The following is a 9,805-nucleotide window of genomic DNA, read 5'->3' on the forward strand; positions in this document are numbered from 1 at the left end:
GGGCACGATCCCAGAGTCCTGGATTTCACCTCAGACTCCCTGCATAGAGCCTGCTTCTCTCTCTGCCTCTCTCTCTCTATGTCTCTCATGAATGGATAAATAAAATCTTTAAGAAAAAAAAAGAAAAGAAAAACAAGATAGCTAAAAGCAAGGTGGAGCTCTGAGTATATTTGTGTTTTTTTGAACTTCCAGGGCCTGACTCCCCTCAGGAAGTAGAGCCAGATGCCTTCACTGTGGGCCAGCAACATGACTGTCCCAGAGCCATTCTCCGAGGGTTTTCTTGGCCTCCTCAGATCTGAGTTGCCCTGCATGAGAGAGAAGAGCAGCCACATTAGAATCAGAAGCATGTAGCATGAAATTTAAAATAGGCACTTGTCGGCCATTTCCATTCAACTCAAGCCTCCAGGCTCTTCCCACTTGCAAAACTCGGTCTCAGTCAATGCTCAGGATGTGATGAGGCTAAATGATTCACCTGAAAATTTAGAGGCTCAGGAGTCATGATTGTCAGATGGGAAGGGGATAGACAAACAAACCTCCCTTTTCACACATACCTCATAGCAGCACCAGGTACCCCCTCGTCTCCCCCACCCCCACCCTGCCCAGGTCTCTCACTTTGGGCTTAGTGGTGTAGGTGTTACTACACCAATGGCTGGATAATCCATTGTGTCCGTTCACTGAGTAGCATTGGCCGTAGATTGTGATCTTCCTGGTATCCTCAAAGCACAGGTCCACACGGATTAGAGTATTGAACCAAAGCTCTATTTTTGGGAGGCCTGCATGGGGTGAGGGGATGTTCAGATCCAGAGATCTGGGTCCCAGTCCCTGTGAGGCCAGGAAGAAGGAACTAGTGTTCACAGGAGGTCCCAGCAGCAGTCAGGGACTGCGCTCTGGAAGGTGCAATTGCCCCTCTGGGGTGGGCTCGCCCTGGGGCACCAGGTTCACCCACCAAATGCTGCATCCACCAGGCAGCCATGACCTGGACCAGTATCACGTTCTTAGAATCTTCCGGCTTTCCCATTTGAATCTCCTGCAGGCATTAAGATCGCACTTGAACCCTGCGATTTAGAGATACAACCTAGAGAGTAAGACGGGGGTTCTGCTACCCCCTCCCAGGCTGGGGTGATGGGGTGGGCATCTGCCTGCACCTGCTCTGTGTGTCTATCCATCTCCACCTCTGGAGTTTGCTTCTGAGCTCCAGGGAGAACTCCCCATCCTCCTCCCAGCCCTTAACTCAAGGGTGTCTGCATGTCACTCCCAGGTTTTCCCTAAGCACTGGCTGCCAGGGTTTGGGGAGAGGGGCAGGGAAGCGAGGACACAGACGATCTCCCCGCAGCCTGGAGACAAGCCCAGTCTTTCTGGATGTGATTCCAGTCTCCCACAGCCCAGAGGAAAGATCCCCTCAGGAGAACAGGGATCCACTCTGGAGAAAAATTGCTTAGGGAAGAAGTGACTGAATGAGGCCCTTTCAGATTATTTGTGAGGGAGACTATCTGCTGTGGTTTTCAACAAGCCCGAGATGTATGCGGAGCTCTATCGCTGAGAATCCCTGTAAGGTAACAGTGTGCCATCTTATCTAGGCCAGGTAACTGGGAGAAGTTATCGAACTTATTTGTGGTTCACAACCTACGTGAAGAATACATTAGAAGTATATAAATGCTGGGTAAAAATACTCCCTTGTCTTGCCTACAGCAGTGTGATAAAAATGTCTTGATTGGGTTAAAGTGTTAAATGTTTATTGCTTCAGAGATGTGGTTAAATCTTACTTTCCTGAAGGTATGTTCTACACAGCTGATGTTCAAGTTTTCTCAAAAGCAGTTTTTTTTTTTTTTTTTTTTTGAGGGGGGCGCTAAGAGGGAGTGGGCTGGAGGCAGAGAATTGACAGAGCATCTCTGTAAGCCCAGCGCTAGGGGACTCTTAAGAATTTTGTGACATGCCTATCACTATTTGGGCTTTTTCCCTATCTCTTGTTTAATTCTCATGCCCAGTATTCATTTTATATTATTTTTCCTCTTGGTGTAATACAAAATTTCATCCATTTAACATTTCATTTACTTAAGTTATCTATGCCCTATTTTACTTTGCCCTGAAGTTGGGGGTTTGCTTTTTTTCTAAAGGTGTGTGTTCACTTCAAGGTTCTTTATTTCCTCTTGTTGTGGAAGACTGAAAGCATTTAATATAGGACTCTAGAGTGCAAACCTGGACATGTGTCATTACCTTCATATAGAAAATAAAATTTAGCTATCATTTAAATTTAAATTCTATACCAAACTATTCATCAAGTATGAGGGAAGATTATGGGGCCCCTGGGTGGCTCCATGAGTTAAGTGTCTGATTTGATTTGGCCAGGTCATGATCTCATGGTTGTGAGTGAGATTGAGCCCTGAGTCAGGCTTTGTGCTGGGTGTGGATCCTGCTTAAGATTCTCTCTCTCGGGGATCCCTGGGTGGCGCAGCGGTTTGGTGCCTGCCTTTGGCCCAGGGCGCAATCCTGGAGACCCAGGATTGAATCCCACGTCGGGCTCCTGGTGCGTGGAGCCTGCTTCTCCCTCTGCCTGTGTCTCTGCCTCTCTCTCTCTCTCTCTATCATAAATGAATAAAAATTAAAAAAAAAAAAGATTCCTCCTCCCTCTCGTCCTCCTTCTCTCTCTAATAAAAAAAAAAGTATTTAATCTTCCCCTATGAGGGAAGATTAAAAATACTAATTATGAAAGACCTAAAAAATGATAGATTGAAACACACATCATTCATTATGCACCCTGCCAAAAAATCCCTTTAAAATGACAGTAAATAGATTATTAAAAGACATAAATACATAAAAATAAAGAATGGTCAGGATGAAGGATGGCTAAATATATATATATATATATATACTGGAAGCTAGAAAGCAGATGAAAGTGTGGTATTTGATTAAGACCAAAGAAAGCCATAAACTAAGCCTTGAAAAAGGCTGGCTTCTTCTGTAGAATCTCAGTCTGCCTCAGATGAGAGGTACAAAGTACCTCTCAAAGTGAGGATGAAAATTAAATTGAAAAATTAGTTGAAAGTACATATAAGAGGCAGAAGGATTGCCCCCCTTCTACCATTCTGTTCCTGTCATTGATTGAAGGCCTATTTGAAATTGGTATAGATTCAGAAAGGTTTTGGACTCTGGGCCAACAGATGCTACAAGAATAAAACGGTGCAAGAGCAAATAAGGAAGTTAATACAACTCCTCTGTCCCTGTTTGGCTCACATAACCCTTGGACACAGATTTACATCTTCCAGGCAGAAAGGTGGATAATTCCTCTCAGGTGAAACTGATTAGTTCAAGAAAACACAAAACCCTGATAATAAGGAGGAAGGGCTTGCCTACTGAGTTTCCTCTGTGTGAGAAATACTTAGAAACAATTCCCCACTCTGGAGATAGGCAGTGGTGATGGGGCAGTAATGTGTGTTTTAACTTGTCCTCCAGGTGATTTTGTTGTAGCTAAAGTTTACAAACTATTGAGATAGCTTATCTTACAATGAAGCCCTTGAGTAAACTCCTGTTCCCAAAGCTGTCAATCAAGCTTTCTTAAGAGGTGACTCTTAAACAGGAACAGCCATATATAATGAGCAATATTCCAAGAAAATCTCTAGCATAAAAGAGAAATCTGAAAACAGAAGCAATGTAGCAAATAGAAGAAAACTTGAAAAGGCATTCATATATTCTGAAGGATAAGAGAAGACATTAAATCCATAAACACATAAAAATATTCAAAGACTAGAAGAGCTTTATCAATAGGAAAGAAACTTTATGAAAAATATGTGAAAAGTCTAGAAGATCCACTAAAAAATGTAGCAGTCACCTAACAGATTTCAGAAAATAGAGAAAATGTTGAGGAAGATATTGTCAAAGAAATAGTTCAAAAAGGGACACCTGAATGGCTAAGTTAAGCATCTGACTTCAGCTTAGATCATCTTCTCAGAGTGGTGAGATGGATCCCAAGTAGGGTTCCATGCTCCCTGGGGAGTCTGCTTTTCCTTCTCCCTCTGCCTCTCCTCCTGTTCATTCTCTCTCTCCAAATAAATAAATTAATTAATTAATTTAAAAAATAGCTCAAAAAATTTCCTAGAACTGAAAGAGAAGGCATACTGAAGGCACAACAACTGATCAACACAACAGATAAAAGAAAATTACACAGGCACTTTATCAGGACATTAAAGGACAAGGACATTAAAGGTCCCAAACATGTACAGACAGAGACAGAACAAGAAAATGACAGGCAAAAAGAATGGGAACCTATTCTGTGTAATATCATAATGGTGAATATCATACATTTGTTAAAACCCATAGGATATACAAGAGTGAACATTAATATAAACTATGGACTTTGGGTGATACTGATGTGTCCTTGTAAGCTTACTGATTGTCAACAAATGTACCACTCTGGTATGAGACATTGCTAGTGGGGAGGCTGTGTTGTGTGAAAGTGGAATTAACAGCTCAATTTTGCTGTGGACCTAAGCCTGCTCTAAAAGACAGTCTTAAAAAAAGGAAGGGAAATCAGAATGCCATCTCAGTTATCTAGCAATGTTAGAGGCCAGAAGACAACAGAATTGCCTTAAAAATTGTAGAGGAAAAGTATTTAAAACTAAGAATATAGCCCAAATTATGGACAGGTGGAAAATTTTAAAACATTTTTGGGCATCCAAAGTGTTAAGATATTTATCTCCCGGGAAGAGAATATATTCCACCAAAAAAAGTCAACTGATAAAGGATTCCTTTTAGAGAATGTGCAGCCTGCGCATTGCAGTCTCTGCAGGGAATTGCTTTACATTCCTAGGTCTCTATTCAAGGCCTTTGTCAGAGGTCTTTTTCTGCAGCCTCTGCTGAGGCATCCTCATGGAGTTGAAGGGGAATAAGAGGCAGGAGGAAACCTTGAGGAAAGTTTTACTCACTGTTACTCTGTAGCTAGTACTTTCCTACTCGGAGCCCTTCCTCCTTTCCCTCCTCCTCTGCCCCCACCTACCTCGGGATCCATAAAACTACCAGAGTTTTTGTTTTCCCTCAACTGTGAGACAACTCCTATGTCCGTGCTTATTACCTGACCACATTCCGTGTGGGAAAATGGAACAGAGGGAGGCAGCACTTCCTCTGCTTTTAGCCTCTTGCTTATAAAATTACTGTAGGCGATTAAAGGTTTAACTTTCTTTTTTGGCTTGTAGCTTTAATTGGCTACTCTGACACCTGGCAGCTCAGTTCTGGCTCCCTGCTAATCAGAGCTCCTGACAGCCTCCTTCCCTAGGCATCACTAACTGCAAAAAATCATTTCATGTAATTTTGCATGAGCGATCCAGACAAGTTCATAGTTTACAGGATTCATTCTCTTGGCCTGGGTGGGACAATTAGGATTCCTGATTCCAACACATTTTATAGGGATTAATTGTTCTTGTTTTTATCATATGGTCCTGATGCAGATCTACTGCATTTTATTAAAGGAGGCCACAGTTTTAAACATACCTCTGGATCAAACACTCGTCATCACATAACCAAAACTATAAAACTATCCTGATTTCCCTGAAATTCTTACTCTGGCTTAAACAAAACCTAAGCTTTTCTCATGTCAGCATAACCTTGTAGCTTCCTAGCCATTCAGGTACAAACAGGTAAGCTTATGTAGTATTCTAAAAAAGAATGTCTGTTTCTAGCAGTCAATCACAACACAAAACAAGGTACTTCATTCATGCTTTATAACCTGAGCTTCAGGCTGATTTTGGTTTGGAAGTTTCCCTATTGTCCAAGTTTGTTTCCCACTCAGAATGGGAGTGGGAAATGGGTGGTTCGTTTCACATAAAGTTCTCTGAATTTTCTTTTGACACATTCTATCCAGGGTCCTGTGCTTCTACATAGTCATTCTCTCACCAGATGATCTCTAAGATGATCTATGAACAAAAAAAGCAACAAGATCTCGCAATGCAGTTGACCATGAAGACAATGGAATGCTCTCCAAACAGTGAGAATGTGGATTTCTAGTTTTCTCTGAGTTGGTCAACATCTCAAAATGAGAGAATGGCCAAAAGTGGGAAATGAGAGACTGAGTATATAAATAGATAAAAGCCAGATATACTTTTGTATATGTTTAGAATTTTCCACAATACAAAATTTAAAAAAAATTTTTTAAATGTATCATTAAAGATTAATTCAACAACAAGAGGAATGAGAGGGATCCCTGGGTGGCGCAGCGGTTTGGCGCCTGCCTTTGGCCCAGGGCGCGATCCTGGAGACCCGGGATCGAATCCCACATCGGGCTTCCGGTGCATGGAGCCTGCTTCTCCCTCTGCCTGTGTCTCTGCCTCTCTCTCTCTGTGTGACTATCATAAATAAGTTAAAAAAAAAAAAAAAAAAAGAAGAGACTAGAGACATGATAAGTCTCTAGTAAACGCAGTGTGAGCTCCTTGACTGGACTGTAGATTAAAAAAAATAGTTATAAAGTACATTATTGGAAAAATTGGTAAAATTGAAATTGGACTGTATATTAGACAACAGTATTGAATCAATGTTATATTTTTTGGATGAATAATTTATCTTCAAATTTAAATTTATTAAGATATTCAGCTATGTCTGTCAGTCTACATCCAAATTTGCTACTAAAAATAAAATAAACTCACATCCCACATTAGGAATATCAAGTCTGAAAAACACTTTTTGAGCCAAGCCTATTGTATAAATAAATGACTAGTTTCTTTTCTTTTCTTTCTTTTTTTTTTTTTTTTTATTCATGATAGGCACACAGTGAGAGAGAGAGAGGCAGAGACACAGGCAGAGGGAGAAGCAGGCTCCATGCACCGGGAGCCTGACGTGGGATTCGATCCCGGATCTCCAGGATCGCGCCCTGGGCCAAAGGCAGGCGCCAAACCGCTGCGCCACCCAGGGATCCCGACTAGTTTCTTTTCATATCAAAATTCCCATAAAAATTACATTCCCCCTCCCCAGTTCTACCTGTTGCCATGATGAATGTAAAAATTTAAATATGACACATCCTTGTCAAAGAAAAGGTGCAAAGTCTATTAACAGCTTTAAAAGTGGCATTTGCAGAGTGTGATCATACAGTTATGTACTCATTCCCAAAGTGCAAATATTGCCACAATTTAACACTGTTTTGATTCAGTTGCAAGAATTTAACATTACACAGGATAAAAAAGTACACTTATGGCCTTGGATGAATAATTTTATATGGTTATTTAGGAGAATTTCCTTGTTCTTAGGAGATAATGTTAAAATACTTGGGGTAGAGTGTCATGATGTTTGCCACTTACAAATAGTTCATTAAAGACTGTATGTAGGGATCCCTGGGTGGCGCAGCGGTTTGGCGCCTGCCTTTGGCCCAGGGCGCGATCCTGGAGACCTGGGATCGAATCCCACATCGGGCTCCCGGTGCATGGAGCCTGCTTCTCCCTCTGCCTATGTCTCTGCCTCTCTCTCTCTCTCTCACTGTGTGCTTATCATAAATAAAAAAAAAAAAAAAAAAAAAAAAGACTGTATGTAGGGAAAAATAAAATAAATGAAAGAAAATTTAATTAGTGAAACTGAAAAGTATAGAATATAAATTTAATGTTCTTAAAATTTCCCCATAGGTTTATGTTTTTTCAAAATAAAAAGTTGATGGGAAAAGAGTATAATACAATATATGTAATATTACAAAAAAAATAATAAAAGCAAAAATTCCCAGATACTTGTATATACATTTGTTGCAATGGAAAGATAATACAGAAATGAATAATAGTTAACTATATTGGGGAGGAGAAGACAGGAGAAACAAGAAGGGATTGAAAACTAGATTTTTCTGGGGTGCTGGGTGGCTCAGTCAGTTGGGCGACTGCCCTCAGCTCAGGTTGGGATCCCAGGGTCCTGGGATGGAGCCCCATACCACATCAGGCTCCTTGCTCAGCAAGGAGTCTGCTTCTCCTTCTCCCTCTGCCACTCTTCCTGCTTCTGCTTTCTCTCAAATAAATAAATCTTAAAAAATAAAAGAAAACTAGATTTTTCTGAATGTACATTTTCCATAATGTTTTTAAAATGTAGTTTGTTGGGATGCCTGGTGGCTCAGTGGTTGAGCGTCTGCCTTTGGCTCAGGGTATGACCACAGTCCCGGGATCCAGTCCCACACTGGGCTCCCTGAGAGGAGCCTGCTTCTCCTTCTGTCTATGCCTCTGCTTCTCTCTCTGTGTCTCTCCTGAATAAATATATAAAAATCTTTAAAATAAAATAAAAATAAAAATGTAGTTTGTTAAAATATTCTTATTTTTAAATATAAGAATGTAAGATGATTTTCATCTCTTACTTTATTTGAATATTATTTGGTAGTGTAGTATACCCTTTTGTAAATAATGAAAATTTTTCCATTACAAAGATTTTTATTTTATTATTTTTAAAAAATTTATTTATTATTCATGAGAGACACAGCAGAAGAGGCAGAGACATAGGCAGAGGGAGAAGCAGGCTCCCTGCAGGGAGCCTAATGTGGGACTAGATCCCAGGATCTCAGGATTAGGATGTGAGCCAAAGGCAGATGCTCAACCACTGAGCCACCCAGGCTTCCCCAAAAAGATTTTTTAAACAAACACATTGTGGCTAATTGTAAGAACAAAATAGTTTGTACAGCATATGCTATCTATTCTAGAACAAGTACTAAACAAGATTTCAAGCAGGTGCCTGGGTGGCTCAGCTCATGATCTGGTAGGCCCAGGATCAAGGCTCCCTGCTCATCAGGGAGTCTGCTTTTTCCTCTGCCTCCCACCCAGCTCATTCTCTCTCAAATAAATAAATAAAATCTTAACATAAAAAGATTTCTAGATATGCACTATAAAAAGTCTAAGAACATGCATGGGATTATGCACAACAGCTTCTGGACAATGTTTTCTTGTCGGGAGGGAAAGGAAAAATGCTTTATGTGGTGTATATTTTAAAGAAGAGAGAGGTGAGGCAAAGGTGGGAAAATGTTAGCTTCTTGTCAAATGGGGATGGTGGTGGGGATTGTTACATACGTATTTGTTATATAACTTTTTGAATGTGTGAAATCTGTCATAATTTAAATTTTTGACTAAAATTAAGAACACTGAGGGGCCCCTGGGTGGCTCAGTTGGTTAAGCGTCTGTCTTCAGCTCAGGTCACGGTTCCAGGGTCGTGGGATGGAGCCCCCAGCAGGCTCCCTGCTCAGTGGGGAGTCGGCTTCTCCCTTTCTCTTCTCCTCCCCCCTGCTCATGGTCTCTCTCTCTCTCACTTGCTCTCTATCTCAAATAAATAAAATATTTTTAAAAAATAAATAAAATTAAAAATACTGGGCAGAAATGTACATCAACACTAGCTGATTTAGGATGTTGAAGACAACGGAATCGGTCTATAGTTCCTACATGTTCCACCTCTGACATTTCTATTTCAAAACACGACACGTTTGCTTGAATGATTTTGAAGTAGTAACCAAACACATTGTTGGGAGACAACAGGGAGGAGAAGGGAGAAAATGTAGACCCGACGAGCCTGCCCTCCGCCTGATCCACCTGCCCACCCACCTCTGGAAGGTGAAGCAGAAGCCGTAAGGTAGGCACGAAAAGTGATTCCGGGTCACGAGGCCTCCGAGTCAAGCCGCGCTGTCAATCAGCTCTGCGCTGGGCAGGGCTCTTTGAGGCCAGGTGATGTCTCACTCACCTACCTGGAGACGACCCCAGGTAGCCTCTGAGGGACGGCTCAAGCTCACACGCACGCAGGTTCCAGAACCAGGAGGAAGCCCCGGGGCGGGGGTGGGGGCTGGCTCCCCGGCGCCCCGCCCGCCACTGCCGCGGAAGCG

The 9,805-nt window shown here is 41.6% G+C and overlaps 1 long non-coding RNA gene across 1 annotated transcript; it reads right to left on the bottom strand.

The window, feature by feature from the left end:
* Positions 1–142: 142 nt before the first annotated feature.
* LOC140636775 (uncharacterized) lies at positions 143–9,783 on the bottom strand. The gene is made up of 2 exons (XR_012033996.1): positions 9,531–9,783; positions 143–305 (listed from the first exon to the last, which is right to left on the bottom strand). It is a non-coding gene; the product is annotated as an uncharacterized lncRNA (long non-coding RNA).
* Positions 9,784–9,805: the final 22 nt, after the last annotated feature.

This window comes from Canis lupus, chromosome 7, assembly GCF_048164855.1.
Source record: "Canis lupus baileyi chromosome 7, mCanLup2.hap1, whole genome shotgun sequence".
Lineage (NCBI taxonomy): Eukaryota > Metazoa > Chordata > Mammalia > Carnivora > Canidae > Canis > Canis lupus.